The sequence below is a fragment of the Salmo salar genome, unplaced genomic scaffold, assembly GCF_965601325.2.
Source record: "Salmo salar unplaced genomic scaffold, fSalSal1 ptg000347l, whole genome shotgun sequence".
Classification (NCBI taxonomy): Eukaryota; Metazoa; Chordata; class Actinopteri; order Salmoniformes; family Salmonidae; genus Salmo; species Salmo salar.
This window is the reverse complement of record NW_027675356.1, coordinates 2250633-2256755: the sequence shown is the minus strand read 5'-3', so window position 1 is coordinate 2256755 and position 6123 is coordinate 2250633.

The window sequence follows — 6123 nt, the reverse complement described above, 5'->3', positions numbered from 1 at the left end:
ACGTCTATTTACAAGGAAACGTCTAGTTACATGGAAACGTCTATTTACATGGAAACGTCGATTTACAAGGATACGTCTATTTACAAGGAAACGTCTATTTACAAGGAAATGTCTATTTCCATGGAAACGTATATTTTACAAGGAAACATCTATTACAAGGAAACATCTATTTACAAGGAAACGTCTATTTTACATGGAAACGTCTATTTACAAGGAAACGTCTAGTTACATGGAAACGTCTATTTACAAGGAAACGTCTAGTTACATGGAAACGTCTATTTACATGGAAACGTCTATTTACAAGGATACGTCTATTTTACATGGAAACGTCTATTTTACATGGAAACGTCTATTTACATGGAAACGTCTATTTACAAGGACACGTCTATTTACAAGGAAACGTCTATTTACAAGGAAATGTCTATTTCCATGGAAACGTATATTTTACAAGGAAACATCTATTACAAGGAAACATCTATTTACAAGGAAACGTCTAGTTACATGGAAACATATATTTTACAAGGAAACGTCTATTTACGAGGAAACGTCTATTTTACATGGAAACTTCTATTTACATGGAAACGTGTATTTACATGGAAATGTGTATTTACAAGGAAACGTCTAGTTACATGGAAACGTCTATTTACATGGAAACGTCGATTTACAAGGATACGTCTATTTACAAGGAGACGTCTATTTACAAGGAAATGTCTATTTCCATGGAAACGTCTATTTACAAGGAAACGTCTAGTTACATGGAAACGTCTATTTACAAGGAAACGTCTAGTTACATGGAAACGTCTATTTACATGGAAACGTCGATTTACAAGGATACGTCTATTTACAAGGAGACGTCTATTTACAAGGAAATGTCTATTTCCATGGAAACGTATATTTTACAAGGAAACATCTATTACAAGGAAACATCTATTTACAAGGAAACGTCTATTTTACATGGAAACGTCTATTTACAAGGAAACGTCTAGTTACATGGAAACGTCTATTTACAAGGAAACGTCTAGTTACATGGAAACGTCTATTTACATGGAAACGTCTATTTACAAGGATACGTCTATTTTACATGGAAACGTCTATTTTACATGGAAACGTCTATTTACATGGAAACGTCTATTTACAAGGACACGTCTATTTACAAGGAAACGTCTATTTACAAGGAAATGTCTATTTCCATGGAAACGTATATTTTACAAGGAAACATCTATTACAAGGAAACATCTATTTACAAGGAAACGTCTAGTTACATGGAAACATATATTTTACAAGGAAACGTCTATTTACGAGGAAACGTCTATTTTACATGGAAACTTCTATTTACATGGAAATGTCTATTTACATGGAAACTTCTATTTACAAGAAACGTGTATTTACATGGAAACGTGTATTTACATGGAAATGTGTATTTACAAGGAAACGTCTATTTACTGGAAACGTCTATTTACATGGAAACGTCTATTTACATGGAAACGTCTATTTACATGGAAACTTCTATTTACAAGGAAACGTCTATTTACATGGAAACGTGTATTTACATGGAAATGTCTATTTACAAGGAACCGTCTATTTTAAATGGAAACGTCTATTTTACATGGAAATGTCTATTTTACATGGAAACGTCTATTTTACATGGAAACGTCTATTTACATGGAAACATCTATTTTCCATGGAAACGTCTATTTCCATGGAAACGTCTATTTACAAGGAAACGTCTATTTACAAGGACACGTCTATTTACAAGGAAACGTCTATTTACAAGGAAACGTCTAGTTACATGGAAACGTCTATTTACAAGGAAACGTCTAGTTACATGGAAACGTCTATTTACATGGAAACGTCGATTTACAAGGATACGTCTATTTACAAGGAAACGTCTATTTACAAGGAAATGTCTATTTCCATGGAAACGTATATTTTACAAGGAAACATCTATTACAAGGAAACATCTATTTACAAGGAAACGTCTATTTTACATGGAAACGTCTATTTACAAGGAAACGTCTAGTTACATGGAAACGTCTATTTACAAGGAAACGTCTAGTTACATGGAAACGTCTATTTACATGGAAACGTCTATTTACAAGGAAACGTCTAGTTACATGGAAACGTCTATTTACAAGGAAACGTCTAGTTACATGGAAACGTCTATTTACATGGAAACGTCTATTTACAAGGATACGTCTATTTTACATGGAAACGTCTATTTTACATGGAAACGTCTATTTACATGGAAACGTCTATTTACAAGGACACGTCTATTTACAAGGAAACGTCTATTTACAAGGAAATGTCTATTTCCATGGAAACGTATATTTTACAAGGAAACATCTATTACAAGGAAACATCTATTTACAAGGAAACGTCTATTTTACATGGAAACGTCTATTTACAAGGAAACGTCTAGTTACATGGAAACGTCTATTTACAAGGAAACGTCTAGTTACATGGAAACGTCTATTTACATGGAAACGTCTATTTACAAGGATACGTCTATTTTACATGGAAACGTCTATTTTACATGGAAACGTCTATTTACATGGAAACGTCTATTTACAAGGACACGTCTATTTACAAGGAAACGTCTATTTACAAGGAAATGTCTATTTACAAGGAAACGTCTATTTTACATGGAAACGTCTATTTTACATGGAAACGTCTATTTACATGGAAACGTCTATATCCATGGAAACGTCTATTTACATGGAAACGTTTATTTTCCAAGTAAACATCTATTTTACATGGAAACGTCTATTTTACATGGAAACGTCTATTTACAAGGACACGTCTATTTACAAGGAAACGTCTATTTACAAGGAAACGTCTAGTTACATGGAAACGTCTATTTACAAGGAAACGTCTAGTTACATGGAAACGTCTATTTACATGGAAACGTCGATTTACAAGGATACGTCTATTTACAAGGAAACGTCTATTTACAAGGAAATGTCTATTTCCATGGAAACGTATATTTTACAAGGAAACATCTATTACAAGGAAACATCTATTTACAAGGAAACGTCTATTTTACATGGAAACGTCTATTTACAAGGAAACGTCTAGTTACATGGAAACGTCTATTTACAAGGAAACGTCTAGTTACATGGAAACGTCTATTTACATGGAAACGTCTATTTACAAGGAAACGTCTAGTTACATGGAAACGTCTATTTACAAGGAAACGTCTAGTTACATGGAAACGTCTATTTACATGGAAACGTCTATTTACAAGGAAACGTCTATTTACAAGGAAATGTCTATTTCCATGGAAACGTATATTTTACAAGGAAACATCTATTACAAGGAAACATCTATTTACAAGGAAACGTCTAGTTACATGGAAACATATATTTTACAAGGAAACGTCTATTTACGAGGAAACGTCTATTTTACATGGAAACTTCTATTTACATGGAAATGTCTATTTACATGGAAACTTCTATTTACAAGGAAACGTGTATTTACATGGAAACGTGTATTTACATGGAAATGTGTATTTACAAGGAAACGTCTATTTACTGGAAACGTCTATTTACATGGAAACGTCTATTTACATGGAAACGTCTATTTACATGGAAACTTCTATTTACAAGGAAACGTCTATTTACATGGAAACGTGTATTTACATGGAAATGTCTATTTACAAGGAACCGTCTATTTTAAATGGAAACGTCTATTTTACATGGAAATGTCTATTTTACATGGAAACGTCTATTTTACATGGAAACGTCTATTTACATGGAAACATCTATTTTCCATGGAAACGTCTATTTCCATGGAAACGTCTATTTACAAGGAAACGTCTATTTACAAGGAAACGTCTATTTACAAGGAAACGTCTATTTTACATGGAAACGTCTATTTTACATGGAAACGTCTATTTACATGGAAACGTCTATATCCATGGAAACGTCTATTTACATGGAAACGTTTATTTTCCAAGTAAACATCTATTTTACATGGAAACGTCTATTTTACATGGAAACGTCTATTTACAAGGACACGTCTATTTAACAGGAAACGTCTATTTACAAGGAAACGTCTAGTTACATGGAAACGTCTATTTACAAGGAAACGTCTAGTTACATGGAAACGTCTATTTACATGGAAACGTCGATTTACAAGGATACGTCTATTTACAAGGAAACGTCTATTTACAAGGAAATGTCTATTTCCATGGAAACGTATATTTTACAAGGAAACATCTATTACAAGGAAACATCTATTTACAAGGAAACGTCTATTTTACATGGAAACGTCTATTTACAAGGAAACGTCTAGTTACATGGAAACGTCTATTTACAAGGAAACGTCTAGTTACATGGAAACGTCTATTTACATGGAAACGTCTATTTACAAGGATACGTCTATTTTACATGGAAACGTCTATTTTACATGGAAACGTCTATTTACATGGAAACGTCTATTTACAAGGACACGTCTATTTACAAGGAAACGTCTATTTACAAGGAAATGTCTATTTCCATGGAAACGTATATTTTACAAGGAACCATCTATTACAAGGAAACATCTATTTACAAGGAAACGTCTAGTTACATGGAAACATATATTTTACAAGGAAACGTCTATTTACGAGGAAACGTCTATTTTACATGGAAACTTCTATTTACATGGAAACGTGTATTTACATGGAAATGTGTATTTACAAGGAAACGTCTAGTTACATGGAAACGTCTATTTACATGGAAACGTCGATTTACAAGGATACGTCTATTTACAAGGAGACGTCTATTTACAAGGAAATGTCTATTTCCATGGAAACGTCTATTTACAAGGAAACGTCTAGTTACATGGAAACGTCTATTTACAAGGAAACGTCTAGTTACATGGAAACGTCTATTTACATGGAAACGTCGATTTACAAGGTTACGTCTATTTACAAGGAGACGTCTATTTACAAGGAAATGTCTATTTCCATGGAAACGTATATTTTACTAGGAAACATCTATTACAAGGAAACATCTATTTACAAGGAAACGTCTATTTTACATGGAAACGTCTATTTACAAGGAAACGTCTAGTTACATGGAAACGTCTATTTACAAGGAAACGTCTAGTTACATGGAAACGTCTATTTACATGGAAACGTCTATTTACAAGGATACGTCTATTTTACATGGAAACGTCTATTTTACATGGAAACGTCTATTTACATGGAAACGTCTATTTACAAGGACACGTCTATTTACAAGGAAACGTCTATTTACAAGGAAATGTCTATTTCCATGGAAACGTATATTTTACAAGGAAACATCTATTACAAGGAAACATCTATTTACAAGGAAACGTCTAGTTACATGGAAACATATATTTTACAAGGAAACGTCTATTTACGAGGAAACGTCTATTTTACATGGAAACTTCTATTTACATGGAAATGTCTATTTACATGGAAACTTCTATTTACAAGAAACGTGTATTTACATGGAAACGTGTATTTACATGGAAATGTGTATTTACAAGGAAACGTCTATTTACTGGAAACGTCTATTTACATGGAAACGTCTATTTACATGGAAACGTCTATTTACATGGAAACTTCTATTTACAAGGAAACGTCTATTTACATGGAAACGTGTATTTACATGGAAATGTCTATTTACAAGGAACCGTCTATTTTAAATGGAAACGTCTATTTTACATGGAAATGTCTATTTTACATGGAAACGTCTATTTTACATGGAAACGTCTATTTACATGGAAACATCTATTTTCCATGGAAACGTCTATTTCCATGGAAACGTCTATTTACAAGGAAACGTCTATTTACAAGGAAACGTCTATTTACAAGGAAACGTCTATTTTACATGGAAACGTCTATTTTACATGGAAACGTCTATTTACATGGAAACGTCTATATCCATGGAAACGTCTATTTACATGGAAACGTTTATTTTCCAAGTAAACATCTATTTTACATGGAAACGTCTATTTTACATGGAAACGTCTATTTACAAGGACACGTCTATTTACAAGGAAACGTCTATTTACAAGGAAACGTCTAGTTACATGGAAACGTCTATTTACTAGGAAACGTCTAGTTACATGGAAACGTCTATTTACATGGAAACGTCTATTTACAAGGATACG